Below are 19063 nucleotides of genomic sequence, written 5' to 3'. Positions count from 1 at the left end.
CCCCCTCCCGAACACTAAACCTAACCGTCAAAGTCATGTCAAAATAGTGATTCTTGTTATACAGTGTTGCACAAGTGATGTGCGCATCCACGGCTGTATATATTAATTACATTAATTCAGCACGGAATAATTGTTTACTTTAGAAATAACAACGTAAGCTAGCAAAACAACTATTTTAAATTCTGTTTAAATTACGAAATCCAAATCATGTGGATTTAACACTGAAGAATGTTGGAAATCCGTAGCAAAGAATTATCATTTATTAAATTAAAACTACTTTATTAGCCCATTTCCTGAAACTGCTTTTTATTTAAAAGGGAAACATGAGGGTGATCTTAAGCACAAAAAAACCTAGCTTATTAGGTGCTATATGGAATATCTTACACTGACTAGTAGCTGTTTTTTTTTTTTCTTATATTTATTGTGTAATGGCGGCACACCATCTTTACCAGACTCGGGCAAACTCCGCCTTTGTCTTCACATTGTAAGGTCCAGCCAGTTGGTCCAATGACGGTATCCACTGGTGGATGAAGGTTCACTGCATGTTCGGCCTTTCCAGTGCACAATGTTGATTTATATTAAACTTAACTCATACCTGACTCCAATTTTAGTATGAGGTGGTTTAGAATATTAATATATTTATCCTCGTTTTATCTGACTCCAATTATAAAACATTGATAAGATTATTTTGTTTCCTTTCACATTATTTTAGATTATGATTGAATATTCTTTTGATTTGTTGTTATACCTTAATCTCATTTACTCAGATTCCTATAGCATCTCGAGTCTCGCACCGGCCGGGTATACAATCTCTTAATACAAGCTTGTCAGACTTGGTCATTAAACAGAGGCGATTAACCACTCTCCTAAAAAGACAGAACCCTACATTACTCAATTTAGGAGATTTTTATGTGGTCCCCATAGATCTGTTATCTACTTAATCAAGACAAAGTATTTTAATAATAATCGCACAGGATTATAAGTTTGTAGATGAAGGCCTAAATATCCACATTCAAAGTAGTTTCAACAATATTTTGTTGTTCTAAATAGTTGGCCTTTTACAGTCCAAGTATACTTGAATTAATGCCAATTTGTTAGTCGGATCTCCAACAACATTGTATAGCGTGCCACGCTGCTCCGTCTAACATGTTTTAGTCCGTTACTAACCTGTACAGTGGCTTGTAGTGCTATGGACAACAACATTTATCAGTGATAATAACACGTGGTTGGAATAATTCAAAACATAATTTATTAGTCAGGTAAATGTATTATGCCAAATTCAATCAGTTAAATCATAAACGATCAATACAACACATCAAATTATCACAGACAAATCCAAGATGAAAAGATGCATATCCTGACTTTGAAATATACATAACATGGAGCAGGCTCCATGTTATGGGCTGATCTGGTTAGGCAGAATCGCGCTGAGCCTTTCTCAAATCTTACCTTAAATAATCCAATAATTCCCTCAAGGGAGGGGGTGTGTGCATAACAAAAGGCATTCACACTTAGTGCTGCCTGTGGAAAAGTCACACCCTTCACAGTGGTTCAAAAGATGCCTGAGGTTATATATTTATTGTTTTGATTATGTCTATTTCTGAGAGAATGAGACCATTGTACCAATCACACTGAGACATTTCAAATGATATCAAACATGATAGTTAAAGTCAGTTTGGTTAATCTAGAAGATTTAAACATTGAAATGACCAAATGTGTGAGATGGGGTGGATGATGCCGAGTTTCAGCAGACTCAGATGCAAATGCAGCAGGAACTGGTTTTTCCCGCATTCCCACCTGCTGGGTTGTGGAGTCACCAGTCTCTGTTTTCAGCTCATGTTTTGAATTGTCAAAGACATCAAAAATATTTGTAATATTTCAACTCTTACAAACCACCCCGAAGCCCCAGCTGGCTTGCTTTGGGCCAAGGTATTTGCCGAATACCTTGAAAAAGCAGAAAAAAGCCGGCTGCTGGCCCCAAGGAAGCCAGGGTTTGGCTCAATCAGGCTCTGGAAGTGACTGTAGAAATGCAGTCTGCCCTGCTTGCTTGCTTGAAGCATGACAATGGAAATGCAGCTATTGACATCCAAAGTAGACAAAAATGTACATGGAGGTCAATGGCTACCAGTTTAAGAATAACAATGTGAGCTAGCAAAATAAGCATTGTAAATTTAGATTTTTAAATTTTTTAACACTGAACAATGTTGGGAATCGGTAGCTGTTGACATTGAAAGTAGAAAAGGTATATATGGAGGGCAATGGCTACCAGTTTTCAACATTTTTCAAAAAAATTGTGTTTAACAGAAGGTATGTCGAAATTGTTGTTTGCTAGTTTCAGCTTGGCGCAAGAGTGCTAGGGATCATCAGGGATGCATTACAGTGCTTTAAAATGACAGTAAAGACTTTAACAATACTACAAAAAATGACATTCTGTTTTTTAAGAGAATTATAAGAAGGTATTATGAGTTTATTAAATATTTAAAGGGAAAGTTCACCAAAAAAAAGGAAAATTCTGTTATCTTTTACTCGCCTTTCAGTTATATTTGAGCTTCTTTCTTCTCATGAACAGAAAATATATATTTAAAAAACTAGAAATCAGTAGCCATTGACTTTTGTTAGTATTTGTTTCCTAGTATAGATGACATTGCCTAATAGTATCCAACATTTTACTAAATATCTTCTTTTGTATTCAGTGGAGGGAAGGGTTGGTACCACTTAAGGGAGAATAAATAATGAGTACAGATTTATTTTTGGGGTAAACTATCCCTTTAAGCACCAAAATATTTGATAAAATAAAATAGTGAAATATTCAGTGCCTAATTAAAATATTTCTTATATTATCTCTGATCTGTTATACGATCATTTTGCTTTGATATCATAGGAATTTAGTCTCTTAGTCCCTTTATTAATCCGGGGTTGCTGCAGCGGATGCCCTTCCAGATGCAACCTATCACTGGGTGACACCCATACACTCTCATTCACACACATACATTATGGACAATTTAGCCTACCCAATTCATCTATACCTCATGTCTTTGGTCTGTGGGGGAAACCGGAGCATCCAGAGGAAACCCACGCCAACACGGGGAGAGCATGCAAACTCCACACCAAAATGACCCAGCCAAGGCTTGAACCAGAAACCTTCTTTCTATGAGGCGACAGCGCTGCCCACTGCACCACCGTACCACCATTATCATACATGTTAAATTTATTGGAATATAAAACAATAGTCATTTATTTTTTTCTATAATTTTACAATCGTAGTGTTTTCAGTTCTGATCATTTAAATGCATGAACATCAAATATATATAGTGTGCATATGACACAAACACAACATGAAGAGTAGACATTTTCAGATCAACATGATAACTGTGGAAAGCTGTTTTTACCAAAAGATGAAAAATAAACTGAATCACAATTTGATTTAATCTGGCCTGTCACAGTAATAAATATATCGACTTGCTTCACAACACACGGACATGACCTCAATCATTTTTGATGATGCAATATACACCCTCTGGCCACTTTATTAGGTACTTCGAACTAGTACCAGGTTGGACCCTCTTTCTTTCCAACAGAACTTATGGTCTTAAATCCATGCATTCATGTTGTTGAAGCCACATTCTGACCCTACCATCCGAATGTTGCAGCAGAAATCGAGACTCATCAGACCCGGCAACGTTTCTCCAATCTTCTGTTGTCGAATTTTGGCGAGCCTGTGTGAATTATAGCCTCAGTTTTCTGCTCTTTCCTGAGAGGAGTGGCACCCGGTGTGGTCTTCTGCTGCTGTAGCTCATCCGCCTCAAGGTTGGGCATGTTGTGCATTCAGAGTTGCTCTTCTGCATTCCTCGGTGGTAACGAGTGGTTATTTGAGTTACTGCTATCTTTCTATCCCCTCAAACCAGTCTGATTATCCTCCTCTTGCATCAACAAGGCATTAGTGCCCTCTGAACTGGATATTTTCTTTGTTTTGGACCATTCTCTGTAAACCCTAAAGGTGGTTGTACATTAAAATCCCCGTAGATCAGCTGTTTCTGAAATACTCAGACCAGCCCGTCTGGCACTTACAACCATGCTATGTTCAAAGTCACTTAAATAACCTGTTTTCCCCATTCTTATGCTCAGTTTGAACTGCAGCAGATCTGCTTAACCATGTCTGCATGCCTAGAAATTTGCATTAACGAGCAGTTAGACAAGTGTACCTAAAAAAGTGGCCGGTAAGTGTACATCACCCATACATAAAAACTAATTCTAGCAACGATCGCACAGCCTCTCTGTCCCCTTTGGAGGTGTCTGTGTCACTATGGTTAAAAAACACTCTAGTGTTTACTATAAATTACTATAGTATATTTTCATGTGGGTGTCTGACAACTGAACATAGATCTTGTAGCTGATATTGCAGCCTCTGTTACTTTTTACCTTGCACTTTTTTTGTTAACATTTATTAGTTTAGTATATACCTTTTCACATTCTGATTCCAATGTCTAATTATTTATTAGTTAAAATGACTATAATTAAATAAAATATTCTTAAGAATAAAATATTATGTGTTCTTTGGAAGAGCGCAATTGCTTAATGCTTCGATTACACTGTTAAAATGATCTTAAAATGACAATAATATTGTTATCTCAGTAAATTTTGGTTATATATGTATATCGTGACAGTTCTTGTTTAATCCCAAAGACATTTTTTTATTTGAATTGTTTTGGTCTTCTATATTTATATCTCACTGTTCAGACTTTCCTCACTTGGGTTTAGGATGTTGCAACCTTTTTCTTGATCCCATTGCATAACCCGGCTCTAATGTTGAGCTCATTTCCCTGTTCTTTGTGTTGCAGGAGCTCATTTCGCAGGTGGGACTGGACATTATCCCAGATTCCTCTCACCAGGAGCGTTTGCGTCAGTATGCTGAAGTGTCGCTTCTGCCGGTGCTGGTGGAGCAGGGCTGGTGCCGTCTGGTGCCTGAGCTTTTAGAGTCACCCGAGCACGACTGGAGAGAGAAAGCTCTGCGCACTCTTCTTGCCATGATGGCTCAGTGTCAGATTCAGTTTAAGCAGAACGCCGGATTAACAGCCTCTCTGAGTGCACTGCAAAAACAGTACCAGGAGCTGGTGCTCACAGAGCAGGACGTAGGAGAGGAGGACGGTTATTTCGGAGAGATTCTGACACTTGTGGACTCTATGGTGGTAAAAATGCGACAGGTGTAAGATGAGACTTTTGAAGAACTAATAAAACGATTGAGTTGTGAATGAAGGATTTGCTTGGCTCTACTAAAAGAGGATTGTCTAAATTCTATTTTCTAATTTTTAAAATGGGAAGGAATCACCCAAAACATTCAATTGTTTATTCAAGAAGTGGCTCCAAACCTTTATGAGTTACTTGTTTTCTTTTTACTCGCTTAACTGTGAATGCTCCGTTTGCGGCACGCTTGGGTTTACTTCACTATATCAAAATTAAATCCTAATCCAATCATGACATACTATATATTGTTGGAAAGATCTTCTGAATACATATTTTACCTCTGTAGGAAGAGTAAAGGCTGATTTATAGCCAACGCTGTCCTCTCAAAAAATTGGTTGGCTTGGTTGCTGGGATCATTTTGAGTGGGACCGAGAGCCATGCGAACCCGTTGGAGTGAGTGTTTACAAGGGCATCTACCCCCACCTCAACCCTAAACCCAACAAGTACACCCGTCTGCAGCCCGCAGATCGGGGCGGGGCTGAATACGGGGCGGGGCTGCATATTCAGCCCCGCCCATAAGTGGGCAGGACTGAACATGTCGCTCCGCCTACAAGTCTTTCATTGGTTCACGGAAACATATTGACGTTGATGTAATGTATGCTTTCGATTCCGGTTTTCATCTCTGCATGGTAAGTACACGTCTTCTGTCATGTAGCCTAAATGGTTAAATTATAGTGCAGTACACCTCACGGGCTACGTATTATGTGTAATTTATTTAATTAAAGGCCTTTAAGGAGATATGAAGTTTTAAAGCCTTTAAAAAAATGTTTTCTGTGTTAGGGTTGGCGTTTTCCAGGTTGATCGTACAGTTGGCGGTCTTATTCACTTAAAAAAATAATGTAAACTTTAAAGAGTTTTGAGCAACACAGTCCATCACATGAAGTTTATTGATATCAAAGATAAAAAATATATATTTTTCTTTGTGGCATGAAGTGGCGCAAAAAGGGGGTATGCAGTGTATGTGGCGCATAGGGGCGCCACACATGGGGGGGGGGCGCCATTGTGCCAAAACTATTTTTGAAATTATGCATGTTATTATACATATTAAACAAAATAAATGCATATTTTTGGTTGAAAAAAAATGTTTATCATGCATTTTATATGAATATACAATTGTATTTTATTGAATACAAAATTATACCACTCCTCCCTCTTCATTGACCTTTTGATTGATCCGTTGCTCGGTTATCCGTTGTTAATATTAGTGAAATGAATTTAAAAACTGAGTAAATATGGAATATGGATTCAGTGTGGGCCTACTGAATATGTTTCAGACAAAATAGAAAATAATATTTTGATTAAAAAATTCCCCTATATAAATTTTATATATTTGATTATAATGATTCTTAACCCTGGTTTAAACTGACACATGAACAAATATTCAGAATATTCACATTTTTTGGAACTGAGATGTTTATTAATACTATAAAGATCCATTTTTATACCATATACATGTTTTTATAAATTTATTAAATATCATATTGATACATTAGGCATTTTGGTAACCTTTTGGATTTGTGCTCAAAACTAGTTCAATTTAGTTCCAAAAAGTTGGCCCATAATATTTTGATAAAATAAAACATTTCAGGCAGTTTGTCTCTATTTTTTTACCCTAAACATTGTACAGTCTTTTTAATTTCACTTTGTGAAAGGTGTGATAGTTTCAGTCAATTGTTCATGTGAAGACAGACCTTACACCCCTCACATATGTGTGATAGACTGTAAATGTAACTGTAAAATATAAAATTTTAAGCAAAAATAGTGCACCCCAAATTATTATTTTTAAATCTTTCTTTTAGTTTTATATTTAAAAAGACCTCAATAATACTTGTGTTCTGTTACATAAACTGAAGTGTGTTCGGCAAGATGCCTGTAGAGGGCGCATTACACTAGCGCAATGAGGAAGTTATGTTCTGGTCAAAGGGCAAAGCTATTAAAGAAAGCGCCAGAACGCAGCAGATCCTAATCTGTGTGTCTTGCATCTTTCTTACAGGTATGTAAAATCGGTTTTATAACCCAATACTCATTTATATTGAAATCTAAGAGGTTCATGAACATCATACATGATGGTTGTGCAGTTAAGGTGATTGTTGAGTTCTAAAAATGAGTACTTTATGTGCAATTCAGTTTATGTAATTACAAGTTGAATAATAGAGTTTACAATGCATCATACTTTAGAAACATAATGTGTTAATGAAAGATGTTAAATAACTTTTACTGTATTTTCTGTAAAATCTGGATGGATTTGTCAGGTTAAACTGGATATTGTGCTATACTGATGTTACTCACTGCAGTTAAAGGGTAAAAGAGAAAACACAAAATGGTGGTAGTCTAAAAGGTTAAACGCAATATAGATATATAAAACGAAGACTGTTGATTTTGATAAATTGTATATTTAATCAAATTTATAATGTTGTTGTACTCTAGTGATGCTGATTTTTCTTTGTACAATACCTCACCATGTCTAAAATATATGTGTATCATTAAGATAAATTTATGTGTGAAATGAAGGCATATGGTGGTGGTAAGACACAAAAGGTGTTGAATTGTATACAGATGTTTATTGCTGCTTTAAAAAGTATAAAGAGAAAATGTTAAGTTACTGGCTCTCATACTTCACTGTCTGAGGCTGGTAACATATGCATGTGAGAAGTGATAATATTTTAAGTTCTTTTGCCTCCCATATCTTTCATTTTGTTTTGACAAATGTACAAAAACAAGACATGTCAAGGTGCTATAATCATTTGGTGCGGAAAACGGAACTAAGAAATTCAAGAAGCAGGCTGTGTGTGTGTGTGTGTGTACACATGATAAAGAGTACAGAATATGCCAAGCAGTTTTTACAGTACTCCGTTAGTTTTAAAACTTTGAATTATGGTTGTGTCTTGCTTAAATATGTACTTGATTTTTTTAGGTGTCATCAATCAGAGAGCCATATACTTTGACAAAGTGCTTTGTCTGTTGGTTATGGTGAGAGGGGGGTCCTGCAAGCATTCTGTTCAACAAATGACTTCCCAATATATTGCTCAGCAGATTGTTACTTCTGTAGTGGAATTTCCCTGTAAAAAAAAATATAATTGTTTTTATGTTTATTAAAGGTAATAATAATTACAAACTGCTGTCTCTTAAATTAATATTATTATTTTCTATAATTGTCAGTCTTCCTTTTGTACATGTGTGCATGTGCATACACAGATGTTCTGTAGGTGAGACATCTGACATCTAAAAAAAACATCTGCCAGATTTTTACTTGAACCGAGAAAGAAGGACTTTCAACAGAGTGTATTGCTTTGTGTTGGTGTTTTTACTGAAGATGAAGTTGGTATGTATTTATCAGCATTTGTCAAATAAAAAATTCAGAAGTTTACATGAGTGCTGCACTTATTGTCAAATTTATTTTCATTAATTTGTGTCCTGATAGATAAGTAATAAATAAAACTGTCCATTTGTGCCACGCCACCCTATTAATATAATATTAAGTGTATTTAATTTTCTAATTAAATGAAATAGAATAACAATGTTGTATGTGACTCTTAATAACCAAACAAAATCATTATAAAATTTTTTTTTTAAAGATCTACAGTGCAGAAATGGACCCAGAAGTGTTGTTAAAAAGTGGTATGAAAGTATTTACCCTGTATTTACAAATATTACAAAAATAAAACCAAGAAGACTGCATTTTAATTCAGTAATATTAGATTATAAAATCATTTGTAACTTATTAATTAAAATGTAGAACAGATATTTAAACCACCCAGTAGGTGGCAGCAGAGCACTGTCTTCATTCAAATGGAGAAACTGAACAAAACTTTAATGGTTTAGTAAATAATAAATAAGGAAATTGATTGCATTCATAGATGACACACCATGTAATATGAAAAAAATTAATAAAACAATTTACTCATGCTGAAACATTTACATATAACAGATAATATACGTTTATATTCATAGCAGCATCAAAGTAAAAATAAATCCATTATATGATGAAATACTCTGAATTAATAAGTAAAAAGGTTACAAACATATACTTCCCTTAATAAATAATAGCTTATTTCTGCTCTTAATAAAACTCAAAGCAGTGCAGTATTGAAAGAGAAACAACAGGACACATGGCTAATATTTTGAATAGCCTTAAATCAAAGTATAATTTTAATATTTTCAATTGTAAATTTTCCAGAGAACTCTCCCATTCAAAGGTAAAAAATTAAACTGAACTAAAACACTGCATTTTTATTTATTTATTTTTTCAGACTCCGTCTTTATTTGTTGTAAATATGCAATATGCAATAGCATTTTGAAGCAAAATGATAAACCATTAAAATATCAGAATTAAAATCACTGCATTTCTTAAGTAATACCATTGTGAAAACAGTCTTTTGAGTCTTTTGTAATATTTTTTAGCAGGAGAAATACCATTATGAAATTCACATAACTGTTAACATAATTAACAGATAAAACACTCAGCAAGAATGTCCACTTTTGTGTATTTTTGTGTTTATTAACAATAAAAACAACATTTAAGAAGTTGTAAATGCATTTCCTGTTTACTGATATCACGTAGTGGGCATTCACGCTATTACGTTTCCACTAACCAATGAAATTACAGGTGGGCGTGGCTGAATGTGCAGCCCCGCCCCACATTCATCCCCATCCAGATCTACAGGCTGCAGACAGGGGCTTCTCAAACCCAACCGTCTCAGTAATGTAAAAACAGATCTGGAGTCTTCTCTATTACAGTAGTAAGGCTGATTAACCATGAGAATCATGTATATTATTGATTAAATTTCCCATTAATTGTATTTTATTAAAGTCTTCCCCCACCCGAACACTAAACCTAACCGTCAAAGTCATGTCAAAATAGTGATTCTTGTTATACAGTGTTGCACAAGTGATGTGCGCATCCACGGCTGTATATGTAAGGAAGACCATTCCAAATGTGGAAGCAGAGGGTCCGAATTTGATTAACAAATTAAATTAAATTAAATACAAAAATTCAGTACATTAACTCAGCACATTAATTACATTAATTCAGCACGGAATAATTGTTTACTTTAGAAATAACAACGTAAGCTAGCAAAACAACTAATTTAAATTCTGTTTAAATTACGAAATCCAAATCATGTGGATTTAACAGTGAAGAATGTTGGAAATCCGTAGCAAAGAATTATCATTTATTAAATTAAAACTACTTTATTAGCCCATTTCCTGAAACTCCTTTATATTTAAAAGGGAAACTTGAGGGTGATCTTACGCAAAAAAAAAAAAAAAAACTAGCTTATTAGGTGCTATATGGAATATCCTACACTGACTAGTAGCTGTTTTTTCTTTTTCTTATATTTATTGTGTAATGGCGGCACACCATCTTTACCAGACTCGGGCAAACTCCGCCTTTGTCTTCACATTGTAAGGTCCAGCCAGTTGGTCCAATGACGGTATCCACTGGTGGATGAAGGTTCACTGCATGTTCGGCCTTTCCAGTGCACAATGCTGATTTATATTAAACTTAACTCATACCTGACTCCAATTTTAGTATGAGGTGGTTTAGAATATTAATATATTTATCCTCGTTTCATCTGACTCCAATTATAAAACATTGATTAGATTATTTTGTTTCCTTTCACATTATTTTAGATTATGATTGAATATTCTTTTGATTTGTTGTTATACCTTATTCTCATTTACTCAGATTCCTATAGCATCTCGAGTCTCGCACCAGCCGGGTATACAATCTCTTAATACAAGCTTGTCAGTCTTGGTCATTAAACAGAGGTGATTAACCACTCTCCTAAAAAGGCAGAACCCTACTTACTCAATTTAGGAGATTTTTATGTGGTCCCCATAGATCTGTTATCTACTTAATCAAGACAAAGTATTTTAATAATAATCGCACAGGATTATAAGTTTGTAGATGAAGGCCTAAATATCCACATTCAAAGTAGTTTCAACAATATTTTGTTGTTCTAAATAGTTGGCCTTTTACAGTCCAAGTATACTTGAATTAAAGCCAATTTGTTAGTCGGATCTCTAACAACATTGTATAGCGTGCCACGCTGCTCCGTCTAACATGTTTTAGTCCGTTACTAACCTGTACAGTGGCTTGTAGTGCTATGGACAACAACATTTATCAGTGATAATAACACGTGGTTGGAATAATTCAAAACATAATTTATTAGTCAGGTAAATGTATTATGCCAAATTCAATCAGTTAATTCATAAACGATCAATACAACACATCAAATTATCACAGACAAATCCAAGATGAAAAGATGCATATCCTGACTTTGAGATATACATAACATGGAGCAGGCTCCATGTTATGGGCTGATCTGGTTAGGCAGAATCGCGCTGAGCCTTTCTCAAACCTTACCTTAAATAATCCAAGAATTCCCTCAAGGAAGGGAGTGTGTGCATAACAAAAGGCATTCACACTTAGTGCTGCCTGTGGAAAAGTCACACCCTTCACAGTGGTTCAAAAGATGCCTGAGGTTATATATTTATTGTTTTGATTATGTCTATTTCTGAGAGAATGAGACCATTGTACCAATCACACTGAGACATTTCAAATGATATCAAACATGATAGTTAAAGTCAGTTTGGTTAATCTAGAAGATTTAAACATTGAAATGACCAAATGTGTGAGATGGGGTGGATGATGCCGAGTTTCAGCAGACTCAGATGCAAATGCAGCAGGAACTGGTTTTTCCCGCATTCCCACCTGCTGGGTTGTGGAGTCACCAGTCTCTGTTTTCAGCTCATGTTTTGAATTGTCAAAGACATCAAAGATATTTGTAATATTTCAACTCTTACACACCACCCCGAAGCCCCAGCTGGCTTGCTTTGGGCCAAGTTATTTGCCGAATACCTTGAAAAAAGCAGAAAAAAGCCGGCTGCTGGCCCCAAGGAAGCCAGGGTTTGGCTCAATCAGGCTCTGGAAGTGACTGTAGAAAGGCAGTCTGCCCTGCTTGCTTGCTTTAAGCATGACAATGGAAATGCAGCTATTGACATCCAAAGTAGACAAAAATGTACATGGAGGTCAATGGCTACCAGTTTAAGAATAACAATGTGAGCTAGCAAAATAAGCATTGTAAATTTAGATTTTTAAATTTTTTAACACTGAAAAATGTTGGGAATCGGTAGCTGTTGACATTGAAAGTAGAAAAGGTATATATGGAGGGCAATGGCTACCAGTTTTCAACATTTTTCAAAAAAATTGTGTTTAACAGAAGGTATGTCGAAATTGTTGTTTGCTAGTTTCAGCTTGGCGCAAGAGTGCTAGGGATCATCAGGGATGCATTACAGTGCTTTAAAATGACAGTAAAGACTTTAACAATACTACAAAAAATGACATTCTGTTTTTTAAGAGAATTATAAGAAGGTATTATGAGTTTATTAAATATTTAAAGGGAAAGTTCACCAAAAAAAGGAAAATTCTGTTATCTTTTACTCGCCTTTCAGTTATATTTGAGCTTCTTTCTTCTCATGAACAGAAAATATATATTTGAAAAACTAGAAATCAGTAGCCATTGACTTTTGTTAGTATTTGTTTCCTAGTATAGATGACATTGCCTTATGGTATCCAACATTTTACTACATATCTTCTTTTGTATTCAGTGGAGGGAAGGGTTAGTACCACTTAAGGGAGAATAAATAGTGAGTACAGATTTATTTATGATCTATTATACGATCATTTTGCTTTGATATCATAGGAATTTAGTCTCTTAGTCCCTTTATTAATCCGGGGTTGCTGCAGCGGATGCCCTTCCAGATGCAACCTATCACTGGGTAACACCCATACACTCTCATTCACACACATACATTATGGACAATTTAGCCTACCCAATTCATCTATACCTCATGTCTTTGGTCTGTGGGGGAAACCGGAGCATCCAGAGGAAACCCACGCCAACACGGGGAGAGCATGCAAACTCCACACCAAAATGACCCAGCCAAGGCTTGAATCAGAAACCTTCTTTCTATGAGGCGACAGCGCTGCCCACTGCACCACCGTACCACCATTATCATACATGTTAAATTTATTGGAATATAAAACAATAGTCATTTATTTTTTTCTATAATTTTACAATCGTAGTGTTTTCAGTTCTGATCATTTAAATGCATGAACATCAAATATATATAGTGTGCATAAGACACAAATACAACATGAAGAGTAGACATTTTCAGATCAACATGATAACTGTGGAAAGCTGTTTTTACCAAAAGATGAAAAATAAACTGAATCACAATTTGATTTAATCTGGCCTGTCACAGTAATAAATATATCGACTTGCTTCACAACACATGGACATGACCTCAATCATTTTTGATGATGCAATATACACCCTCCGGCCACTTTATTAGGTACTTCGAACTAGTACCAGGTTGGACCCTCTTTCTTTCCAACAGAACTTATGGTCTTAAATCCATGCATTCATGTTGTTGAAGCCACATTCTGACCCTACCATCCGAATGTTGCAGCAGAAATCGAGACTCATCAGACCTGGCAACGTTTCTCCAATCTTCTGTTGTCGAATTTTGGTGAGCCTGTGTGAATTATAGCCTCAGTTTTCTGCTCTTTTCTGAGAGGAGTGGCACCCGGTGTGGTCTTCTGCTGCTGTAGCTCATCCGCCTCAAGGTTGGGCATGTTGTGCATTCAGAGATGCTCTTCTGCATTCCTCGGTGGTAACGAGTGGTTATTTGAGTTACTGCTATCTTTCTATCCCCTCAAACCAGTCTGATTATTCTCCTCTTGCATCAACAAGGCATTAGTGCCCTCTGAACTGGATATTTTCTTTGTTTTGGACCATTCTCTGTAAACCCTAAAGGTGGTTGTACATTAAAATCCCCGTAGATCAGCTGTTTCTGAAATACTCAGACCAGCCCGTCAGCCACTTACAACCATGCTATGTTCAAAGTCACTTAAATAACCTGTTTTCCCCATTCTTATGCTCAGTTTGAACTGCAGCAGATCTGCTTAACCATGTCTGCATGCCTAGAAATTTGCATTAACGAGCAGTTAGACAGGTGTACCTAAAAAAGTGGCCGGTAAGTGTATATCGCCCATACATAAAAACTAATTCTAGCAACGATCGCACAGCCTCTCTATCCCCTTTGGAGGTGTCTGTGTCACTATGGTTAAAAAACACTCTAGTGTTTACTATAAATTACTATAGTATATTTTCATGTGGGTGTCTGACAACTGAACATAGATCTTGTAGCTGATATCGCAGCCTCTGTTACTTTTTACCTTGCACTTTTTTTGTTAACATTTATTAGTTTAGTATATACCTTTTCACATTCTGATTCCAATGTCTAATTATTTATTAGTTAAAATGACTATAATTAAATCAAATATTCTTAAGAATAAAATATTATGTGTTCTTTGGAAGAGCGCAATTGCAAAATGCTTCGATTATACTGTTAAAATGATCTTAAAATGACAATAATATTGTTTATCTCAGTAAATTTTGGTTATATATGTATATCGTGACAGTTCTTGTTTAATCCCAAAGACATTTTTTTATTTGAATTGTTTTGGTCTTCTATGTTTATATCTCACTGTTCAGACTTTCCTCACTTGGGTTTAGGATGTTGCAACCTTTTTCTTGATCCCATTGCATAACCCGGCTCTAATGTTGAGCTCATTTCCCTGTTCTTTGTGTTGCAGGAGCTCATTTCGCAGGTGGGACTGGACATTATCCCAGATTCCTCTCACCAGGAGCGTTTACGTCAGTATGCTGAAGTGTCGCTTCTGCCGGTGCTGGTGGAGCAGGGCTGGTGCCGTCTGGTGCCTGAGCTTTTAGAGTCACCCGAGCACGACTGGAGAGAGAAAGCTCTGCGCACTCTTCTTGCCATGATGGCTCAGTGTCAGACTCAGCAGAACGCCGGATTAACAGCCTCTCTGAGTGCACTGCAAAAACAGTACCAGGAGCTGGTGCTCACAGAGCAGGACGTAGGAGAGGAGGACGGTTATTTCGGAGAGATTCTGACACTTGTGGACTCTATGGTGGTAAAAATGCGACAGGTGTAAGATGAGACTTTTGAAGAACTAATAAAACGATTGAGTTGTGAATGAAGGATTTGCTTGGCTCTACTAAAAGAGGATTGTCTAAATTCTATTTTCTAATTTTTAAAATGGGAAGGAATCACCCAAAACATTCGCTTGTTTATTCAAGAAGTGGCTCCAAACCTTTATGAGTTACTTGTTTTCTTTTTACTCGCTTAACTGTGAATGCTCCGATTGCGGCACGCTTGTGTTTACTTCACTATATCAAAATTAAATCCTAATCCAATCATGACATACTATATATTGTTGGAAAGATCTTCTGAATACATATTTTACCTCTGTAGGAAGAGTAAAGCCTGATTTATAGCCAACGCTGTCCTCTCAAAAAATGTAACCACACATTTTAACGACACCTAGCGCAAGCTCTGTGACTGGTTGGCTTAGTAGCTGGGATCATTTTGAGTGGGACCGAGAGCCATGCGAACCAGTTGGAGTGAGTGTTTACAAGGGCATCTACCCCCACCTCAACCCTAAACCCAACCGTCTCAGTAATGTAAAAACAGATCTGGAGTCTTCTCTATTACAGCAGTAAGGCTGATTAACCATGAGAATTATGTATATTATTGATTAAATTTCCCATTAATTGTATTTTATTAAAGTCTTCCCCCACCCGAACACTAAACCTAACCGTCAAAGTCATGTCAAAATAGTGATTCTTGTTATACAGTGTTGCACAAGTGATGTGCGCATCCACGGCTGTATATGTAAGGACCACCATTCCAAATGTGGAAGCAGAGGGTCCGAATTTGATTAACAAATTAAATTAAATTAAATACAAAAATTCAGTACATTAACTCAGCACATTAATTACATTAATTCAGCACGGAATAATTGTTTACTTTAGAAATAACAACGTAAGCTAGCAAAACAACTAAATTCTGTTTAAATTACGAAATCCAAATCATGTGGATTTAACAGTGAAGAATGTTGGAAATCCGTAGCAAAGAAATATAATTTATTAAATTAAAACTACTTTATTAGCCCATTTCCTGAAACTCCTTTATATTTGAAAGGGAAACATGAGGGTGATCTTAAGCAAAAAAAAAAAAAAAAAACTAGCTTATTAGGTGCTATATGGAATATCTTACACTGACTAGTAGCTGTTTTTTCTTTTTCTTATATTTATTGTGTAATGGCGGCACACCATCTTTACCAGACTCGGGCAAACTCCGCCTTTGTCTTCACATTGTAAGGTCCAGCCAGTTGGTCCAATGACGGTATCCACTGGTGGATGAAGGTTCACTGCATGTTCGGCCTTTCCAGTGCACAATGTTGATTTATATTAAACTTAACTCATACCTGACTCCAATTTTAGTATGAGATGGTTTAGAATATTAATATATTTATCCTCGTTTCATCTGACTCCAATTATAAAACATTGATAAGATTATTTTGTTTCCTTTCACATTATTTTAGATTATGATTGAATATTCTTTTGATTTGTTGTTATACCTTATTCTCATTTACTCAGATTCCTATTGCATCTCGAGTCTTGCACCGGCCGGGTATACAATCTCTTAATACAAGCTTGTCAGTCTTGGTCATTAAACAGAGGCGATTAACCACTCTCCTAAAAAGGCAGAACCCTACTTACTCAATTTAGGAGATTTTTATGTGGTCCCCATAGATCTGTTATCTACTTAATCAAGACAAAGTATTTTAATAATAATCGCACAGGATTATAAGTTTGTAGATGAAGGCCTAAATATCCACATTTAAAGTAGTTTCAACAATATTTTGTTGTCCAAGTATACTTGAATTAAAGCCAATTTGTTAGTCGGATCTCTAACAACATTGTATAGCGTGCCACGCTGCTCCGTCTAACATGTTTTAGTCCGTTACTAACCTGTACAGTGGCTTGTAGTGCTATGGACAACAACATTTATCAGTGATAATAACACGTGGTTGGAATAATTCAAAACATAATTTATTAGTCAGGTAAATGTATTATGCCAAATTCAATCAGTTAATTCATAAACGATCAATACAACACATCAAATTATCACAGACAAATCCAAGATGAAAAGATGCATATCCTGACTTTGAGATATACATAACATGGAGCAGGCTCCATGTTATGGGCTGATCTGGTTAGGCAGAATCGCGCTGAGCCTTTCTCAAATCTTACCTTAAATAATCCAATAATTCCCTCAAGGGAGGGGGTGTGTGCATAACAAAAGGCATTCACACTTAGTGCTGCCTGTGGAAAAGTCACACCCTTAACAGTGGTTCAAAAGATGCCTGAGGTTATATATTTATTGTTTTGATTATGTCTATTTCTGAGAGAATGAGACCATTGTACCAATCCACTGACACATTTCAAATGATATGAAACATGATAGTTAAAGTCAGTTTGGTTAATCTAGAAGATTTAAACATTGAAATGACCATATGTGTGAGATGGGGGGATGAAGCCGAGTTCCAGCAGACTCAGATGCAAATGCAGCAGGAACTGGTTTTTCCCGCATTCCCACCTGCTGGGTTGTGGAGTCACCAGTCTCTGTTTTCAGCTCATGTTTTGAATTGTCAAAGACATCAAAAATATTTGTAATATTTCAACTCTTACACACCACCCCGAAGCCCCAGCTGGCTTGCTTTGGGCCAAGGTATTTGCCGAATACCTTGAAAAAAGCAGAAAAAAGCTGGCTGCTGGCCCCAAGGAAGCCAGGGTTTGGCTCAATCAGGCTCTGGAAGTGACTGTGAAAATGCAGTCTGCCCTGCTTGCTTGCTTTAAGCATAACAATGGAAATGCAGCTATTGACATCCAAAGTAGACAAAAATGTACATGGAGGTCAATGGCTATCAGTTTAAGAATAACAATGTGAGCTAGCAAAATAAGCATTGTAAATTTAGATTTTTAAATTTTTTAACACTGAACAATATTGGGAATCGGTAGCTGTTGACATTGAAAGTAGAAAAGGTATATATGGAGGGCAATGGCTACCAGTTTTCAACATTTTTCAAAAAAATTGTGTTTAACAGAAGGTATGTCGAAATTGTTGTTTGCTAGTTTCAGCTTGGCGCAAGAGTCATTTTGACGCCACGCTGTTTAAATAGCGTATAAGGAAGGCGTGTTGAGGCGCACTGCTGGTGCGTTGCTATTTTGAGAAACTATAATAGATTTTTCAATAGACCAGAACAAAGCCGGTCTAAAAACCATATTTTCAGGCCTTCTTTATCTCGGGAGGTTTTTTCAGTTTATTCATGACAATTTGCTTTTGTATAATGTTATCATTATTAGCAGTGTGATTTATTATATGCATATTCATATTTGTTTTATTAAAAACAAGCTTAGATTTGCTCACCTGCAGGTTTTAGACCATAGGGGGCACAGCAGGTGTATTAGGATATAACTCAGGTTTTTGAACACACTTCGTTATTATTGTTCATTTATTAGTTTGCTGGAAATTAGAACTGAATTTAGAAACGAATCTTTGCGCTTCACAAACTAAATTAATTATTTATAAGCTAAATGATGTCGGTGAACAAGGTTTCCCTATCCGCGAAAGTGAAAGTAGATTATAAGATGCCTTATCTCTCATTCCTGCACTGCAGATGCTCTGTTTAACTGTTTTCCTGCTAGTGAAATGCTCAGTTTTTCCACTTACAAAGTCGTCATGTAAATAGCAAATGCGCCATGGCAACACAACTGACTCTTGAGGGAATGGGAGTTGAGACTCTGATTGGTTTATTTTCAAAACACACCTGTAACTCATTAAGAAAATAAGCTCAACCCTTTCAGACCATGTGCCACGGCGC

The 19063-nt window shown here is 36.2% G+C and overlaps 1 long non-coding RNA gene across 1 annotated transcript; it reads left to right on the top strand.

Annotated features, from left to right (window-relative positions):
* The first annotated feature begins 7188 nt into the window (after positions 1-7188).
* LOC147840873 (uncharacterized) lies at positions 7189-8356 on the top strand. The gene is made up of 2 exons (XR_015507833.1): positions 7189-7234; positions 8156-8356. It is a non-coding gene; the product is annotated as an uncharacterized LOC147840873 (long non-coding RNA).
* Positions 8357-19063: the final 10707 nt, after the last annotated feature.

The sequence above is a fragment of the Danio rerio genome, chromosome 14, assembly GCF_052040795.2.
Source record: "Danio rerio strain M-AB ecotype USA chromosome 14, GRCz13ab, whole genome shotgun sequence".
In the NCBI taxonomy this organism is placed as follows: domain Eukaryota; kingdom Metazoa; phylum Chordata; class Actinopteri; order Cypriniformes; family Danionidae; genus Danio; species Danio rerio.
Note: the sequence above shows the minus strand (reverse complement) of the source record. Positions and strands in the feature narration are given on the sequence as shown.